The sequence below is a fragment of the Nicotiana tabacum genome, chromosome 24, assembly GCF_000715075.1.
Source record: "Nicotiana tabacum cultivar K326 chromosome 24, ASM71507v2, whole genome shotgun sequence".
Lineage (NCBI taxonomy): Eukaryota > Viridiplantae > Streptophyta > Magnoliopsida > Solanales > Solanaceae > Nicotiana > Nicotiana tabacum.
Window position 1 is genome coordinate 61,935,991 of NC_134103.1, and position 21,367 is coordinate 61,957,357.

Below are 21,367 nucleotides of genomic sequence, written 5' to 3' on the forward strand. Positions count from 1 at the left end.
GATCCGTTTTTAAAAAGTTCATTATCCACCCTATTTTTAAATGGATAATATGGGTGGATAACTGTTTTCTTTTAACCATTTTGCCACCTCTAATTGACACAAACAATGGCCCAAAATTAACGGTTCTACCTCCTATTTATTATAAATCAAAACCCTTTTAAATTATTATTTTCTATAGCTATCTTTTATTTTTTATAGCAAAATAGGTATTTATGGTATACACTATCATTAAGGCATTAAATACGCTATGTACCATTTTTCTCTCTCATTCTTTCAGTTATTCTCTCCCAAAATAACAGCAAAATATTTCTTCTTTCTCTCTCCACGATCTCTCTCTCATAGCAAGATTGTATTCACGATGTTTGAAGCACGATTCTCTCTCTCACTTTCAACGTTTTTGCTCCAAAAATTCATGGTAAGTGTTAAAGTTTTTGGGTTTTTGGTCGATTCAAGCTTTTCTTTTTCTCTTCGCTTTTTTTTTAAAATCTTCACCATTATTAGGTTTTCAGCAGAAAACTTCAAATTTCCTCTTCAATGGTTGATTCAACAACTTTGAAACAAGAGGGCCATTGCGGCTTTCTTCTACGCCGGATATTGCAATGGATTCCTCTACACGGATATTGCAATATTTTTTACGCCGGAAAAGATTCGAGGGCCGTGGTTTTTGTTCGTCTCCATTTTTAATTTTAATACATGTATACAATATTTTCCTTGGCCGGAAAATGCTATCTCCAACGAACTTTCTTCTTTTCTTTGCTATTTAGTCACATACAATGATACAAATACATTGTATTCTGTACAAATTCAATCAAATACATTGTATTTTTGCATAATTACATTTTTTGCTTTAATTTATGTATTTCGAAGGTTTATATTTTTTTAATACAGCTGAATACATCTGTATTCATGCATGAATACATGATATAAACATTGAAATACACTGAATACAAACATTAAAATAGAACAAAATATAAACAGTGAATACATTTAATTTTAAAATACAGTAAAATACACTGAATACAAATAGAAATACAGTGAATACAACCAATAAAATATACTGAATACAGCAGTAATAACATGTATTAGGAATAACTAAGATATTGTTAATACAAATACATTTGAATACAGTGTATATAAAATAACGAATACAGTAAATACAAACATTGAAATGACACTAAAAAAAGTAATAATTAAAACACACTAAATACAAAAGTTATATACAACTAAAAAATTATTCTAATTAATTGTGTTGATAATAAGGCATGTTAGAATTGATTTTGTTGAGTTATATTAGGAGTGTATCACGCTAATTGATATTATTTCTGTTATTAGACAGCTGGACATACTTATTTTTAAGCTGATTGTCGTTACTGTATTCATGAATACATGGCGCGAATACATGTGAATACATGCGCGTACAACTGGACTGCCCTGATTTTAGGCCCTTTTTGTTTTTGTATTCATGAATACAGCAACACGAATACATGTGAATACATGCGCGTACAGCTGAACTGCCCTGATTTTAGGCGCTTTTTGTTGCTGTATTCATGAATACAACAACGCGAATACACTACCATAATAACTTAATAGTTGTTATAGGAAGTAATTATGTATATGGTAGCTATAGGAAGTTAATATCCACTAAACAATAGTGATTTCTGAAAATTCCTTTTAAAAAATTAGTTCGGAACCACATATAGCTCTTTTCGGGGTTTTCTACCGAATAAAATTATTCATCGAAGTTTACCTCATCATCATACTTTGTCTTTAGAATTTCTCTGCCAATTTAATAGAGTTGATGTTATTATTACTCTACATATATGTTAAGTTGTTCGTTGAAGTTTACTGGATTGTCATATTTATGCTCTTCAGGTACTAGTATTAGTATACGCGCCTTGCACGTGTCCCTCGTATTAATAAAAATAAATTTTTTAAAATAAAATTGTATACGGAAAAAAATCAGTCTCACCCGATTTTTCTATGCTGACCGAGACCAAGAAGTTGCATCGAAGATCGACCCGGAAGTGGATCGGGTCAAGGCATAAAGACAAAGTACCAAGCTTGGGATTCGAGACACCTGCTAAGATCGAGGCCGACAACAATCGAGACGGAACAAGACAGGCATTGAGCAATACCGAAGATAGTGTAATAACGGAAAAGCGAGATATCCGCGACTGATCGAAGGTCACGGCGAAAATCTCGGAGCGGATCGAATCAAGAACGGTTTTTTAGCTAATCATGGGATTCCCTTCTGTAATTAGAATTGTACCATATATAGAATTTCTCTACTATATAAAGGGGAGTTCTAACCATTTTGTGAGAATAACTGAGACAAAAGCAATATAATTTTCTTTCTCGCTCACACTCTTGTTCTTTAGCTTATTGTATTTATATTGACCTTGCATCAACCAGTTCGAGTATACTCTAACTCAAGGGTTGAGTTCTACTCAAATACTGGTTTGATTTACTTTATTGTATAATTCTATCATTAATTTTTATATATTTCAATTGGTATTAAGTGAAATTACGTATCCTTAAATTCATATTATAAGTTTAATTGTTATCCAATTTTAAGGGTAAACAGTTTAGCGCCCGTCGTGGGACTAAGGATAATAGTGATTGCTAAATACTAATTTCAATAACACACACTGCTTTACACTTGTTCTCGTATGAATCTTTATTTTCAGGACAAACATGTCAAACTCACAAGCAGCACCTACACATGGTGACAACAGCCTTGGATTTCACGGGGAAAACGACAACATAGCCGCCCCAGGAATCGAGGTGCCTTAGGCCAACCTCGAGGGAGCACCAATTGCAAATCTCGTCGATGTCAGTTCACATGTCGCCCTAAATGCAAATTTGGGTGTGGAGCCCGAAGGTAGTATACACAGGGAAGTTCGATCAGGTGGTCGAGGTACACATGGCGGAGAAGATAGTGGAGTTAGCCTCTAATTGATATTCGAAATATTACAGGCTCAACAGGCCGCTATAGCACAACTACAAAATCAACACCGAACACCGAGTAGGATCGAACCAGAAGTCGTTCAAAGGACCGAGCTTGTGCCGGAAAGGACGAATGTCAACGAATCGGGGACTGACCCCGCCATTATGAAAATGTTCGAGGAGCTCACTAAACGGATTGAATCGGGAGAAAAGAAAACCGAGGCAAATAACAAGATAGTAGAGACATATAACTCCCGAGTTGACCAAATACCGGGGGCACCACCGATTTTAAAAGGTATGGATTCAAAGAAATTTGTACAGAAGCCTTTCCCTCCGAGTGCGGCAACAAAACCCATTCCGAAGAAATTTTGAATGCCAGAAATTCCTAAGTACAATGGGACCACTGACCCTAATGAGCATGTCACTTCTTATACATGCGCAATAAAGGGAAATGACTTAGAAGACGATGAGATCGAATCTGTTCTACTGAAAATTTTTGGAGAAACCTTGTCAAAAGGAGCAATGATATGGTACCACAATTTGCCGCCTAATTCCATCGATTCCTTCGCCATGCTTGCAGACTCAATCGTAAAGGCACATGCTGGATCAATAAAGGTCACGACTAGAAAATCAAACCTCTTCAAAGTGAAACAAAAAGACAACGAAATGTTGAGGGAATTCGTATCTCGGTTTTATATGGAACGCATGGAACTACCACCGGTCACATACGATTGGGTTGTTCAAGCCTTTACTCAAGGTTTGAACGAACGAAGTTCGGTGGCATCACGACAACTAAAGCAGAATTTAATTGAATATTCAGCGGTAACCTGGTCTGATATACATAATCGGTACCAGTCGAAGATCAGGGTCGAGGATGATCAATTGGGGACCCCTTCCGATTTCGCTTATCCAAACAGGCCTGTCGGTAGAACTCAAAGGGATATCGACAAAGAACCCCGGTCGAGCAGAGATCGGTATCTACCATACAATGCATATCGTAGAAACAGCGGCCCAGGATGCAATCCCATCCGAAATGATCGAAGAAATGATGGAAGACAGAGCTCTCGAGGGCTCATGAGCAAAAGTGGCTTCGATAAACATGCCAATCCCACAGAAGCACCACGATTGTCAGAATACAACTTCAACATCGACGCACCAGGTATTGTGCCGGCCATTGGGAGAATCAAAGATACTAGATGGCCCAGACCCCTACAAATCGATCCACCCCAAAGAAACCCCAATCAAACATGCAAATACCATGGTACACATGGTCATAAAACTGAAGATTACAGGCAACTAAGGAAGGAGGTGGCTCGTTTATTCAACGAGGGTCATCTTCGAGAATTCTTGAGCGACCGAGCTTAAAATCATTTCAGAGACAGAGATGCAAACAGGAAAAACAAGCAGTAAGAACCACAACACATGATTCATATGATCGTTGGTGGGGTCGATATTCCACAAGGGCCCGTGTTCAAACGCACTAAAGTATCAATCACCAGAGAAAAATGAACTCGAGACTATGTGCCAGAAGGCGCTTTATCATTCAATGATGAGGAAGTAGAAGGGATCTCACAACCCCACAATGATGCTTTGGTAATCTCTATACTTATGAATAAAATTCAGGTTAAACGAGTTATAATTGATCCATGAAGTTCGGCCAATATTATTCGATCGAGAGTCGTGGAGCAGCTCGGCCTACAAGATCAGATCGTACCCGCAGCTCGGATTCTCAATGGCTTTAGTATGGCAAGTGAAACAACTAAAGGTGAAATCATCCTACCAGTAAATGTAGCTGGAATTATTCAAGAAACAAAGTTCCATGTAATCGAAGGCGATATGAGATACAACGCACTGCTCGAAAGACCATAGATTCACAATATGAGGGCGGTCCCCTCAACCCTTCACCAACTGCTAAAATTCCCAACACCAGATGGAGTAAAAACAGTGTATGGGGCACAACATGCTACCAAAGAGATGTTCGCAGTCGACGAAGTCATACTGGTATCGGCGCTTTCGTCAACAAAAGGATCTGAATCCAAAGGAAAAAAGGAAGCTAAATAGCAACCACAACTACCAGCCTCGACTCAATCGGAGAAGCAGGGAACGAACGAAGACGATTAATTTTGGATCCCTCAATCCTTCATATTCCCCGAGGATTCCGACGCCACCAAATTGACGGTCGAGGAACTGGAGCAAGTCATATTGATTGAGCATCTACCCGATCGAAAGGTATACCTGGGTACGGGATTAACCCCCGAGCTCAGGGAAAAACTCATCAAATTTCTTATCAATAATATGGATTGTTTTGCTTGGTCCCATTTAGATATGACAGGGATCCCGCCGGAAATCGCTGCACATTGATTAAGCTTGGACCCGAAGTTCCGCCCGGTAAAACAAAAGAGAAGACCCCCATCCGAGGTAAAACATGCTTTCATCAAGGATGAGGTAACCAAACATCTCAAAATAGGATCCATTCGGGAGGTAAAATACCCCGAATGGTTAGCAAACGTAGTCGTGGTCCCTAAAAAGGGAAATAAACTTAGAATGTGCGTAGACTATAAAGATTTAAACAAAGCATGTCCTAAAGACTCTTTTTCTCTGCCGAATATCGATCGCATGATCGATGTCACCGCCGGCCACGAGATCCTTAGTTTTCTCGATGCCTACTCCGGGTACAATCAAATACAAATGAACCCGGAAGATCAGGAAAAGACTTCGTTCATCACTAAATACGGCACCTATTGTTATAATGTAATGCCGTTTGGACTAAAAAATGCTGGTGCCACTTATCAACGCTTAGTAAATCGAATATTCGAAGAACAAATAGGTAAGTCAATGGAAGTTTATAGTGACGATATGCTAGTTAATTCCCTGTGAGCAGAGGACCATTTGACACATTTGCAGGGGTACTTCGATATACTAATGAAATACAACATGAAACTCAACCCGGAGAAATGTGCATTCGGGGTCGGCTCGGGCAAATTCCTCAACTTTATGGTATCAAATCGGGGTATCAAAATCAATCCCGATAAGATCAAGGCGATCGAAGACATCACCGTCGTGGATAATGTTAAGGTCGTACAAAGATTAACATGGCGCATAGCCGCCCTAGGCTGATTCATCTCGAGGTCTTCAGTTAGAAGTCACAGGTTCTTCTCACTGCTCAAAAAAAACAATAGTTTTGCATGGACCCCGGAATGCCAATAAGCATTGGAAGAACTAAAGCGGTACCTCTCGAGCTTCATACTCCGAAAGCGGATGAGCAACTATACTTGTACTTAGCGGTCTCGAAAATCGCGGTAAGTGGGGTTCTAGTTCGAGAAGAACAAGTTTATTATGTTAGTCGAACTCTAGGTGAGGCCGAGACCCGGTACCCACACTTAAAAAAATTAGTGCTCGCCCTAATAAGCGCCTCTAGGAAATTAAAATCATATTTCAGTGTCACCCGATCTGCATGGTGACTACCTACCCTCTTCGCAATATTTTGCATAAGCCCGAACTTTCGGGTCGATTGGCCAAATGGGCCGTTGAGATCAGTGGGTAAGATATCGAGTATCGACCCCGAACGGCTATCAAGTCTCAAATCTCAGCGGACTTTGTGGCCAACTTTACACCAGCCCTCGTACCCGAGGTCGAAAAGGAAATATTAATAAAGTCGGGTGCATCATTGGGGGTGTGGACCCTCTTCACAGACGGTGCTTCAAACTCGAAGGGGTCCAGGCTAGGCATCATTTTGAAACCGCCCATGGGTAATATAATTAGGCAAGCTATCAAAACTTCTAAATTAACTAACAACAAGGCCGAGTATGAAGCCATGATTACAGGTCTTGAGCTAGCTAAAGGTTTGGGAGCAGAAGTTATCGAGGCCAAATGTGACTCACTGCTCGTGGTAAACTAAGTCAACAGAACTTTTGAGGTCCGATAAGATCAAATGCAGAGGTACTTGGACAAATTACAGGTGACTCTACATCGATTTAAAGAATGGACCTTACAACATGTGCCTCAAAAACAAAACAGCGAGGTTGATGCCCTTGCAAATTTGGGGTCATCAGTCGAAGATGGCGAGATTATCTCGGGGACTGTTGTACAACTTTCAAGGTCAGTAATCGAAGATGGCCATGCCGAAATCAACTCCACAAGTCTGACTTGGGATTGGAGGAACAAATATATCGAATATCTAAAGAACGGGAAGCTTCCATCGGACCCTAGGGAATCGAGGGCTCTACGAAAGAAGGTCGCACGATTTACCTTGTCCGAAGACGGAACATTATATAGAAGGATGTTCGATGGACCATTAACAATATGTTTGGGACCAGGAGATACCGACTACGTCTTACGAAAAATCCACGAGGGCAGTGGTGGAAATCATTTCGGTGCCAAATCGTTGGTTCACAAAGTCATCGGAGTAGGATACTATTGGGCCGATATGGAAAAAGATACAAAAGAGTTTGTTCGAAAGTGCGACAAATGTCAAAGGTATGCACCGATGATTCACCAATCCGAAGAGCAACTCCACTCAGTCTTATCTCCATGGCCATTCATGAAGTGGGGAATGGATATCGTCGGCCCTCCGCCACCGACCCCAGGTAAAGCTAAATCTATTTTGTTTATAACTGACTATTTCTCTAAGTGGGTTGAAGCACAGGCTTTCGAGAAAATTAGAGAGAAAGAAGTCATAGATTTCATCTGGGACCACATTATATGCCGATTCGGGATGCCTACCGAGATCGTATGCTACAATGGAAAGAAATTCGTCGGCGGCAAAGTAACAAAATTTCTCGAAGATCACAAAATAAAGAGAACCCCGTCGACACCATATCATCCTAGTGGGAATGGATAGGCCGAATCAACAAACAAAACCATCACTCAAAATCTAAAGAAGAGATTGAACAACGCCAAGGGAAAATGGAGAGAAATATTGCCTGAAGTCCTTTGGGCGTATCGAACGACGTCAAAATCCAATACGGGGGCAACACCGTTTTCTTTAGTATACGACACTGAAGCTCTGATTTCGGTTGAAGTCGGGGAACCCAGCGTCAGGTTTCGATATGCAATGGAAGAGTCAAATCACGAGGCTATGAATACAAGCCTCAAATTGCTAGATAAAAAGCGGGAGGCCGCCCTCGTTCGAATGGCCGCACAGAAATAACTGATCAAAAGGTACTACAATCGAAAAGCCAATCTTCGACACTTTAAAATCGGGGACTTGGTTCTAAGGAAGGTCACCCTCAATACTCGAGACCCAAACGAAGGAAAACTTGGTCCAAATTGGGAGGGACCCTACCAGGTCCTCGATATCATTGGAAAAGATCCTACAAATTTGGCATGGCAAACGACGAATAATTAAAAACAATTAGAATATATCACTCCTCAAATGATATTACTGCTAAGGTACAACCTTCTCCATTTTTATATACATTTTATAATAACCGTTTGCAGGTGTTTAATGGAAGATATCAAAGGATTCTTCAAACGCAGTCCTTAGGTCTGAAAGCACGCGTTGCACTCTTTTTCCCTTAGACCAGTTTTTATCCCAAATAGGTTTTTTCGGTGAGGTTTTTAATGAGGCAACCATTGTTCATGCTAACTTAGAGCAATTCAACAGTATCCGAGGCTCCTTTACAATCAACCTCGAATACTGGGGGGCATCACCCTCGGATAGTTACAAGGAAAATACTTCATGTCTACATGGTCTCAATAGGTAAATTTTGTAGAGGACAAAATGGTCAAATGAACCGTGTCCGTGTAGATTACTCGAACCCTAATGGCAAAACATGTACGCATGTATAATTTATTGGAAGAAGTATTTTTCCTTACCAGATGCTGCATGTTTTAGAAATATTTATACTTTACAATTTCATACTTATGATCTATGGTGGAAACCGGCTTAAGGGCCGATCACAACTGAAGTTCAAACAATTTACCCGATACTCGGGGACTGCCGTCCAAAAAATCGATACGATCGAATTACTAAACCTCGAGATCGTAAGACCTTAAAAAGGTAATCCTTGTTTTTACAGGCCATGGCCACCCCACTCAGGGACTGATACTTCGAACAAGTTCGAAGTATAACAGGGGAACAAGCCCAAAAGGCGAATCCCAAGTTAAAGGCTACGGCCAAATCAACACGGTTTGTAGACGTCTGATTTCCGTTATTAAACAAGCCTTCGAATATTTTCACAAACCGGTTAAAAAAGGAAACCCTCGGCAAATTTTCTATGGGTCTCAATAATATCAACCCTCGAAAAACCTAATAAATACAAAGGCGTTCGAACTCTGGAACAAATTCTTTATTTTATGCTAAGGCATTATGAAACAAAGGGTCTCGATAATATCGACCCTTGAAGATCCTAATGGGTACGGAACCGTTCGAACTCTCGAGCAAATCCTTTATTTCGTGTTAAGGCACAACAGAATTTATATGATTAAACGATAAACTTTTCAATCCGAAAAAGGGGAGAAAGCCATTCTTTTGCTATGGCCGTATCGGCCTAATTTAAGAGCCTAAAGGGCCAGTTTATTTTTGAGTTCGAAGAAATCATTCTCACTCGATTAAAACCTAAGGGTCACCCTACTCCAAGTTCGAGCAAGTATTCACTCGATTATAAAAATTATACTAGTTTGGCTTCGATCAAATTGCCTAAGCCTCGAACTTATGAACAAAACTTTCACAAGGCATAAATGAAATAAAGACAAGTCGGAAAAGAAAGAGATCTTTATATATATTTACAAGGTCCGATCAGGATCCTATACAAAAGTTCAAAAAGAAAAAAATCCTAAGGTTCCTGATCTCTTCCGGGGCCAGCTTCTTCTTCATCGAGGTCCTCCCCATTCTCAGACCCGTTATTGCTGCCATCATCATCATCATCATCGAAAGTGGCCAGCGCTCCAGCTTCGGCTTCACACTCTCTAGCCTTTACTATCTCGTTGGTAAGATCGAAACCTCGAGCGTGGATCTCCTCAACGTTTTCCCTCCGAGATTGGCATTTGGCGAGTTCAGCAATCCAATATGCTCGAGTGTGAGCGGTCTCAGTAGCCTCTCTTGCTTGGGCGTGAGCAGCTTCAGCATCAGCCCGGTAGACGGCCACGATCACCTCAGCCTCGGCCTTTGATTTTTCGGCTTCAGTTTTGGCCCTCGTAAGTTCGAAAGCCAATTGAGCCTCGAGCTCCCCTATCTTCTTTGCCTAATCTGAAATATTCTCCTTCAGGCCTCGGAGCTGACTTTCGGCCGATGACAATTGGGCCCGAATAGTCTCTTTTTCTGCAGGAAGGCGGTCCATACCTTCTTTCAACCCCAAGGACTCCACCCTTATCGTACTGATCTCCTCGCGGAACTGTTCGATCCTCTCAATCTTCTGATGCAACTGAGAGACTGAAATATTAGCCACCATTCCTGAATAGAGCCCATGGGGTTTTAAAATTGTCATTACCTGCTCAATCAAGTCTGTCTGATCTTGGTGAGCCTTGTCCAGCTTGGCTCGAAGATCCTTGATATCTTCCTCTTTTTGCCACTAAGAAGTTTGAGGGCATTTCTCTCCTCCGAAAGCCCTCGGAAGTCAGCCTCATATCGGCTCAGCTCTGCCTGAGACTTGGAAAATGCCTCCTGATGAAGAGCTAAAGCCTATATGAAAAAGAGAATATTAGGTAGAAAATGGAAGAATATAACATCAACAAAGGGCGTCGAGACCTACCCGATTCAGGGCACGTTGAGCCTCGAAGAAAAGACCCGATGCGTCATTCGGGCCGGCAGTATCCATGATACATGTAAACAAACCACGAAAGGGGTCCTCTCCCTCATGAGCTCCATCTATCTCGAGGTTTCCCAAAGCTCAGGGCTTTCCGAATCGCCCTCTCGAAAAAAGCAGGGAGCGTGGGCGAGTCTCCGATTACTATTGCTCCAAACGAGTCACTTGGGGCATTCTCCTCAGTTCGAAGGGCTTCAGGGTCGGTCCCTTCAGATATACCCACCGTTTGTTCACTTCAGTGGGAAGCATCTTTGATCTCCAACGACTCAGGGACTTTGCCCGAGTCTTTCTCCGATATCCCCTCAGTTCGAGGCGGAGCCTCATCAACCGCCATCAATCCAGCTTTCTTTGGGGCATCGATGGTTTTCTTCACTCGGGCCACCAGAACGGAGCCGTCGTTTTCTTGGCCTCAAAGCGCCATGAGCGCTCGGCGTACGAAGAGGTCAAGGACAGGTCCCGAACCCAGCTCACAAGATTAGGAATTGCACGAGGCATCCAAGCAACCGCTACATCATGGAAAGGGATATCGATAAGAGGAAGTAAAGGGGCAAAACAATAAATAAGAACTAACAGTGGGATTATGCTTACGCTTCATATTCCATCTCTCAGGAAATGGCATCTTCTCAGTCGGGATTAGGTCGGAAGTCCTCACTCAAACAAACCGGCCCATTCAGCCTTGGTCCTTGTCCTCGTCTATGCTCGAGAACAACACTTTGGTGCCCAGGCGTTGGAGTTTTATTAACCCGTCTCAAGAGGCGGGGGCTGTATAACCTGATGAGGTGGTCGAGGGTGAAAGACATCCCCTCCACTTTGCTCACGAAGAATCAGAGCAGAATAACGATTCGCCAAAAAGAAGGATGGATTTGGCCTAGGGTTATTTGATACTGACGACAAAAATTAACGACGACGGGGTCGAGGGGGCCCAGCGTGAAAGGGTAAGGGTAAACACTTAGAAACCCTTTCACATGGGTAGTTATGTCCTCTTCAGTGGTCGGGATCACCCCCTCTATATCCCCCCAGTTACAGTCTTTTTTTACCTGCTCGACGTATTTCTCTGTTATCGAGCATAAATATCTTGACACAGGCTCGCATAGACCTGGAACCGATAAAGCCTTATCGGTTTTGAAATCGGAGTTTAACACACACCTCCCGGGAATACACTCCTCAATACGGGGTTCCGCCGACGTTTTTCCACCGACCGGTTGAGAAGATGAAGCCGTTTCTTTTTGTGGTACCGTTTTTGATATTTTTGTCATTTTTCGTATGGGTTTGAAGAAAGAAGGAAGTAGTAGGATTTGGTGTTTTGAGAAGGAAATGCCTATTTATGTGATTTATAGCGACGGTTCAAAAGCACTAGTGGCCGACCATCATCTGACGCTCATTAATGATTTGGGGAACCATACTGACGGGACGTTTTCGGTCATTTGCGAGGATGACATCATAACAATGATGACGTCGTAATAGGTCAAACTAGAGAATCGAAGTGGATCGGGTCAAGGCACGAAGACAAGATACCGAGCTCGGATTCGAGACACCTGCTAAGATCGAGACCGACAACAATCGAGACCGAACAAGACAGGCATCGAGCAATATCGAAGATAGCGTAATAACGGAAAAATAAGATATCCGCGACTGGTCGAAGGTCACGGTGAAAATCTCGGAACAGATCGAATCAAGAACAATTGTTTAGCTAATCATGGGATTTCCTTCTGTAATTAGAATTGTACCATATATAGAATTCCTCTACTATATAAAGGGGAGTTCTAACCATTTTGTGAGGACAACTGAGACAAAAGCAATATAATTTTCTTTCTCGCTCACACTCTTGTTCTTCAGCTTATTGTATTTTTATTGTCCTTGCATCAACCAGTTCGAGGATACTCTAACTCAAGGGTTGGGTTCTACTCAAATACTGGTTTGATTTACTTTATTGTACAATTATATCATTAATTTTTATATATTTTAATTGGTATTAAGTGAAATCACGTATCCTTAAATTCACATTATAAGTTTAATTGTTATCCAATTTTAAGGGTAAACAAAAATAAATATTATTTAAAATGTATGTTTGCATTTTTCACATTCGATTAAATAAACAGAGACTCCTAAACATAACAGGAGTACAAAGTGTTCAAAACATTGAGTTTGCAATAAATTAATCTGTAAAGCTATATTACTTAAAAAAAAAGAGACTTCTAAATATAGAAGGAGTACAAAGTGTTCGAAAATTTCATGATGTGAATTTTCAGTGCTCTTTTGTAAGCTTGTTTACTTATGAAACAGCCCCTTTTTTAACCCGTCTTTTCTTCTTTTCTTTTTTTCCTATTTCTAATATCTGCTTTCTTCTTTTTTTGATCTTTTTAATTTTCTTTTGATGAAGAAACCCACTAAATTGGAGAAACAAAGGGATTTTCGTGGACTTTAAATTCTAATTCTTTTATTATTTAATGAGAATAAACATGTCCTACCTGTTTTGGAAGTTCTAAAATTATAACAATTTTATTAACCAAACGAACAAAAAAAAAGACTAATTATAAGTAGCGCTTTTTTGGATTCTAAATATTAGGACTTTCTACAAAATTCAAATAAGGAAAGATTTAATAATCAAAATTGTAGTTATTTTTAAAGTCCTAAATATTAGAAAAATAATCAAATGACTATTTTGTTTAGTATGAACTCTATTTTAAAAGGGTAAAAAAGATGAACGACATTTCACTAATGACTTTCGTGCTTTTAATATTGTATATATAGATTTCTCTACCATATTGGTAGAGTTAATGCTATATTTTCTCTATCTATTTATTAAGTTATTCATCGAAGTCTACCAGATTGACATACTTTTTTGAGTTGTTTTACCAATATATTTTTCTAATTTTCAACTTCAATTTCGATCAAACCACCCCAAGTCTGCTCCAAATGATCTCAAATTTGAAACAAAGTTTCCAAATACCAACACAAATAATTCTCAATCACCAATTTAGCCGAATAATACCGATTCAAAAAGACCTACTTTGCCTTCTTTAACTTTCTAAGGTCCAATAATGAAGTTTTAAAATTTTTACAGTAAATCATCAAAATCGGTGTTTGAACTAAAAGTTAAGCACAAATTATCAACATTAAATGATATTAACTATAATCAATTATTAACTTTTATTTTCCACCACCAAACAAGAATTTCAAACTTTAAAAATTGAATAACTATAATGTTCAAGTAAAAAAAAAGAGACATTTTGTTAACACCATTAAAAATGGGAATATTTCGCAGAGACCAACCTTTTGGAACGTCACTTTTTGGGAGAGTTTAGCTAATTTTTCAAATGGAGTACTAAAATAGCCACTGGATGTATTAGATTGATGTTTTTGCCTCGACTAAAATACGAAATACAATTCTAGCAATCAGTATTAAAGTTCGAAACTTTATAAGTAGAACTCTAATGTGCTATGCTAGAGGTTTAAAAATCAATATATTTGAAACTCCAACATTATATGCTTGATTCGAAATTTCTAAAGATGAAACCCCAATATACTATGGTGGAGCTTCAAACCAATTCTTAGAACAAAATTTTTGCTGCAATTTCAAAATCTTTGGTCTGTTATAAGGATTTCATATTAACGAATTAAAACTTAGCTTTCCAATTTGATGTGTTATGTAAGCGCAACAATGATAACTAAACATAGGACCAGATTAACTCAATATGGAACAGCAAATTTCTCGACCTTGTTCTCGTTCTCGTTGCACAAATCCAAATCGTTTCACTGGGTTTCGTGTATAACTAACATGTCTCTAATGGATACATCATTCAAGTATACCTCAAGGAGAAGAAAACAAAGGCCAAATGATAGTTGGTGAAGATTCTGTGGATTTGCCAGTCCTCACCCCTTTCGGGAGAATTTCTAGTCTCCCAAACTTGAGGATTGAGTCTTTACAAAAGTAAAAGTACAACTCATTATCCATTGATTATCTATTTTTTAAGTGGATAATATGGTTTTTTTTTTCATATTTGACTCATTTATAAAAAGTTCATTATCGATCCAACCTATTTTTTACTGGATAATATGGATGAATAACTTTTTTTAATCCATTTTGCTACCACTAGTTGCAACATATGAACTGATTTATAATTTATAATTGCTAGATTAGTGTTTACCCGAAAAATCGGATAACATTAAATTTATGTATGGTTCTAAGGATACGTGATACCCTTTGATACAAATCGTATAGAGCGATTGCAATACGAATATTCTTGACTATGACAGTGAGAATAATGAATCAGAGAGAACGAATAAAATGAAGTAAAACAAGCACAAGGAGGTCTCTTTTGTTCCAGTGCATTCAGTGTGTCCATAGCTTACAAGGATCCCCTTTTATAGTAGAGGGTCATTACTTTATTTATAACAAAAAATAATAAAATAAAGCATATAGTGGAGGACCCATGATGATTTGTCTCTTCCTCGATTCCCGCCAAGATTCTCTCTCTTGGTGCGGTTGCAACGGCTCTTGTCTGTGAGTTCGATACTGGCTCGAACTCGTTACTGGGTCGAGCCCTTCGGTCTTGGCTCGAGTTCGACCTTCGGGATGGGCGTCGCGCATTTCCGACCTCGAAGCAATGCCTTGCGGATCGATTTGGTCACGGGCTCGATAAGGTTATCGAGCCTGCTACTCGAGCAGCCTTCAGACTCGAGGCTCGTTAGTACTGTCTTCAGAGCTCACTCCCAAAATCCCACTCCGACTTCTTACCACTTGAACTCGATCGAACGTAGGAAGGCCGAAATCTATTTCGACCATATACAAATAGTCCCCTCGTTTCTCACGAAGGATGCGGTGAGAATCGATATGATTTTCGACGGTTCGATCGGGTTATAAGCTGGCGTTTTAATAGGGATCGATTATGACGTAGTGATAGTTGTCCCATTGATTTAGCCTTTCAATGTATTTAATGCTTGTCAGATGGCGGTCGGCCACCTCTGATATTGAACCGTTATGATGCGAGCCTATAAATAACCCTTCCATCTAATATTTATCACTTTTACGCATTCACTCCCCCAAATGTAATCGGTGGAAGGAGACTATCGACCGCCTGGCTGTAGAAAAAGAGGCCATTTTGACCAACTTATTATTGGCCGATGTTCAGCTTCGAAACGTCAAACAAAAGGGTTTGGCTCAAGCAAAGAGGATCGAGGAGCTTGAAGCTCGGGTTGCTGAGGCCAAGGCGGAGGTTGAGTCGTCAAAAATCTTGGCGAATAAGTCCATTGTCGTGTATCGGGCTGATGCCGAGGCTGCTCAGATAGAGGCATGAGATGCGGCGGATACTGCCGACACTCGAGCACATTGGATTGCCGAACTTGCTAAATGTAGGTCTCGGAGGGAGACCCTCGAGGAGATACACACTCGAGGTTTCGACCTTACTGAAGAAATAAAAAAGGCTAAAGAGCTCGAAGCTGAAGCTGAAGCCTTGGCTTCTGATGGCGATGATGATGATGATGGTAGCAAAAGCAGATCCGAGGACGGGGAAGAGCCTGACAGAGAAGCAAACTCCCCTGAGGATGATCAGGAAGCTTAGTTCTTAATTTTTTACGTTTGTAATCAATCATGTAGAAGTTTTTGTATATAGACAACTTGGCCGACTTGTGAAGACTTTATACGTGCCTTACAAATGTTTTCACAAGGATCTTAACAATTTAATCAAATTTGGACTTCGTAGTCTCTATGATTGATTGTTTTTTCAGACTCAAAGTGACGTAGCCCTTAGGCTTACTAGTTGAGTCAATGATTCGAACTCGAAGAAATATAACCTGTAGGCGTAATAGCTGAGTGAGTGCTTGCTCGAACTCGAAATAAAAGTACCCCGTAGGCTTAGTCGTTGAGTGAATGATTCGAACTCGAAGTAATGTAGCCCGTGGGCATAATGGTCGAGTGATTGCTTGCTCAAACTCGAAATAAAAGTAGCCCGTAGGCTTTAGTCATTGAGCGAATGATTCGAACTCGAAGTAATGTAGCCCGTGGGCATAATGGTCGAGTGAGTGCTTGCTCGAACTCGAAATAAAAGTAGCATGTAGGCTTTAGTCGTCGAGTGAATGATTCGAACTCGAAGTAATGTAGCTCGTGGGCGTAATGGTCGAGTGAGTGCTTGCTCGAACTCGAAATAAAAGTAGCCCGTAGGCTTTAGTCATCGAGTGAATGATTCGAACTCGAAGTAATGTAGCCCGTGGGCATAATGGTCGAGTGAGTGCTTGCTCGAACTCGAAATAAAAGTAGCCCGTAGGCTTTAGTCGTCGAGTGAATGATTCGAACTCGAAGTAATGTACCTGTGGGTGTAATGGTCGAGTGAGTGCTTGCTCGAACTTGAAATAAAAGTAGCATGTATGCTTTAGTCATCGAGTGAATGATTCGAACTCGAAGTAATGTAGCCCGTGGGTGTAATGGTCGAGTGGGTGCTTGCTCGAACTCGAAATGAAAGTAGCCCGTAGGCTTTAGTCATCGAGCGAATGATTCGAACTCGAAGTAATGTAGCCCATGGGCATAATGGTCGAGTGAGTGCTTGCTCGAACTCGAAATAAAAGTAGCCCGTAGGCTTAGTCGTCGAGTGAATGATTAGAACTCGAAGTAATATAGCCCGTGGGCGTAATGGTCGAGTGAGTGCTTGCTCGAACTCGAAATAAAAGTAGCCCGTAGGCGTAATGGTCGAGTTTATCTTAATTCTGATTGCATAATAAATCTCCAAGTTATTATACATGTGTTCATGTTTCGCGTCTGGGTTCGGGACAACTACATGAGCATGGTTCGTTTTGACCATTTTAGCTCTTACAACTTTTCCTACTGGAACCCCGTTGTTGCGAAATAATTTTCTTGTATCAGAACTTGATATATTTGCGGGCTAATGCCCCCCAGTATTCGAGGTCGATTGTACGGAGGCCTCGGATACTTGTTGTAAGTGCAGCACGATCATTGGTTGCCTCATTAAAAACCTTTCCGAAAAAACCATTTGGGATAAAACCGGTCTAAGAGAAAAAAAGTGCAGCGCGTGCTTTCAAGCGATGGGTCCATCTTAGCTCTTGTTCGGACTTCTGCAAGGGTCAGTTTTGAAATATAAATGAATATGGAAGGGTCGTACCTTAGCAGTAGTATCATTTTAGATGTGACACATTCCAACTACTTGATAGTTGTTTGCCGTTTATAATGCCGAGCCTGTACGATCCCTTTCCGACGTTCTTGAGAACCTGATATGGTCCTTCCTAATTTGGTCCTAGTTTTCCTTCGTTCGGATTTCGGGTATTGATGGTGACTTTTCTTAACACTAAGTCCCCGAGCTTAAAATGGCGGAGCTTGGTTCTTTGATTATAATATCTTTCGATTCGCTGCTTTTGGGCGGCCAATCGGACGAGAGCAGCTTCTCTTCTTTCGTCCGATAATTCGAGGCTAGTATTCATAGCCTCGTTATTTGATTCTTCCATTGTGAATCGAAATCTGGTACTGGGTTCACTGACTTCGACTAGTATCAATGCTTCGGACCTATATACTAAGGAGAATGGGGTCGCCCCCGTACTGGATTTTGACGTTGTCCGATACGCCCAAAGGACTTCGGGCAGGATTTCTCTCCATTTTCCTTTAGCGTCGTTCAACCTCTTCTTTAGGTTTTGAATGATAGTTTTGTTCGTTGATTCGGCCTGTCCGTTCCCACTGGGTTGGTATGGTGTTGATAGTATCCTTCTTATTTTGTGATCTTCGAGGAATTTTGTTACTTTGCTGCCAACGAATTATTTCCCATTGTCACATACTATTTCGGCAGGTATCCCGAATCGGCATACGATATGATCCCAAATAAAGTCTATAACTTCTTTCTCTCTTATTTTCTCGAACGCCTGCGCTTCAACCCATTTAGAAAAATAGTCAGTCATAAATAAAATGAATTTGGCTTTACCTGGGGTCGATGGTAGAGAGCCGACGATATCCATTCCCCATTTCATGAACGGCCATGGGGATAGGACTGAGTGAAGTTGCTCTCCGAGTGGATGGATCATTGGCGCAAACCTTTGATATTTGTCACATTTACGAACAAATTCCTTCGCGTGTTTGCCCATATCGGTCCAATAATACCCTGCTCTGATGATTTTTCAAACTAATGTATCGGCACCGGAGTGATTCCCACAAGTGCCCTCGTGCACTTCCCGTAGGATGTAATCGGTACCTCCCGGACCCAAGCATACTGCCAGCGGTTCATTGAATGTCTTTCGATATAGCGTTCCATCTGAAGCCAACGTGAATCGAGCAGCTTTAGTCCGTAGGGCCCTAGAGTCTTTTGGGTCCGATAGGAGTTTTCCGCTCTTTAAATATTTAATATACTTATTTCTTCAATCCCAGGTTAAGCTTATAGAATTTATCTCGGCGTGACCTCCTTCGATTACCGATCTCGAGAGTTGGAGGACAGTCCCCGAGCTCAAGTCATCTTCCTCGACCGACGATCCCAAATTCGCAAGTGCATCGGCTTCATTGTTTTGTTCTCGTGGAACATGCCGTAAAGTTCATTGTTTGAAATGGTGTAAAGTGACAAGTAGTTTGTCTAAATACCTTTGCATTCCACCTTCTCGAACTTCGAAGGTTTTGTTCACTTGACTTACCACCAGCAAAGAATCACATTTGGCTTTAATGACTTCTGCTCCCAAGCTTTTAGCTAGCTCGAGACCTGCAATCATGGCTTCATACTCGGCCTTGTTGTTAGTTAACCTAGTAGTTTTAATAGATTGCCTAATAGTGTTACCCGTGGGTGGTTTCAAAACTATGCCCAACCCGGACCCCTTCACGTTCGAAGCCCCGCCCGTAAAAAGGATCCATACTCCCGATGATGTACCCGATTTCAACAGGAGTTCTTTTTCGACTTCGGGTACGAGGGTTGGCGTGAAATCGGCCACGAAGTCTGCTAAAATTTGAGACTTGATGGCCGTACGGGGTTGGTATTCGATATCGTACCCACTGAGTTCGACGGCCCATTTGGCCAACCGGCCTGATAGTTCGGGTTTGTGCAAAATATTACGAAGCGGGTAAGTGGTTAATACGCATATGGGGTGATATTGAAAGTACGGTCTTAACTTTCTAGAGGCGCTTATCAGTGCAAGTGCCAATTTTTCTAGGTGCGGATATCTAGTTTCTGCTTCTCCTAAGGTCCGACTTATAAAATAAACGGGAAATTACGTACCTTGCTCTTCTCGAACTAGGACACCACTTACGGCGATTTCCGATACTGCCAAGTACAAACAAAGTTTTTCGTCCGTTTTGGAGTGTGAAGTAGTGGTGGGCTCGATATATATCGTTTTAGTTCCTCCAATGCTTGTTGGCATTCCGGAGTCCAAGCGAAATCGTTCTTCTTTTTGAGTAGAGAGAAACATTTGTGACTTCGATCTGACATTCTCGAAATGAATCGGCCTAAGGCTGCAACCGTCCCGTTAGTCTTTGTACAGCTTTCACGCTGTCCACGATGGTGATGTCTTCGATGGCCTTGATTTTATCGGGGTTAATCTCGATTCCCCAGTTTGACACCATGAAGCCGAGGAACTTGCCCGAATCGATCCCGAAAGCACATTTTTCGGAGTTGAGCTTCATGTTGTATTTCCTCAAAATCTCGAACGTTTTCTGCAAATGGGTCAAATGGTCCTCTGCGCGCGCAGGGACTTAACTAGCATGTCGTCAATATAAACTTCCATTGATTTACCTATTTGTTCTTCGAACATTTTATTTACTAGGTGTTGGTAAGTAGCTCATGCATTTTTTAGCCCGAAGGGCATCACATTATAACAATATGTTCCATATTTGGTGACAAATGAAGTCTTTTTCTGGTCCTCCGGGTTCATCTGGATTTGATTATATCCGGAATAGGCATCGAGAAAAGTGAGGATCTCGTGGTCGGCTGTGGCATCGATCATGCGATCGATGTTGGGCAGCGAAAAGGAATCTTTGGGGCATGCTTTGTTCAAATCCTTATAGTCCACACACATTCTAAGTTTGTTCCTTTTTTTAGGCACTACAACTATGTTGGCTAACCATTCGGGATATTTCACCTCCCTAATGGACCCTATTTTGAGAAGTTTGGTTACCTCGTCCTTTATGAATGCATTCTTTCCCTCGGACTGGGGTCTTCTCTTTTGCTTCACCGGTCTGAACCTAGGGTCCAAGCTTAGCCGATGCGTCGTTATGTCCGGTAGGATCCCTGTTATATCTAAGTGGGACCAGGCAAAACAATCAATGTTATCGATAAAAAATTGAACAAGTTTCTTCCTGAGTTCGGGGCTCAACCCCGTTCCCAAGTATACCTTTCGCTCGGGACGGTGCTCGATTAGTGTGATTTGCTCTAGTTCTTCAATTGTTGATGTGGTGGCATCTGAGTCATAGGGAATCATGAAAGATTGAGGGACCTTTTGACCATCATCTTCTTCGATCTTCTGGTTTTCTGGCTGGGTCGAAGCCGACATCTGTGATTGCTATTTGGTGTCCCGTTCTCCTTCTGAGCCCGATCCCTTTATCGGCAAAGGCGAGGATATTGATTTCGCTTTCTCGACGGCGAACATTTCTTTTGCGGCCGGTTGTTCTCCGTACACTATTTTGACACCTCTCGATGTCGAGAATTTGAGGACCTGGTGTAGGGTCGAAGGTACAGCTCTCATATTGTGGATCCATGGCCTTCCGA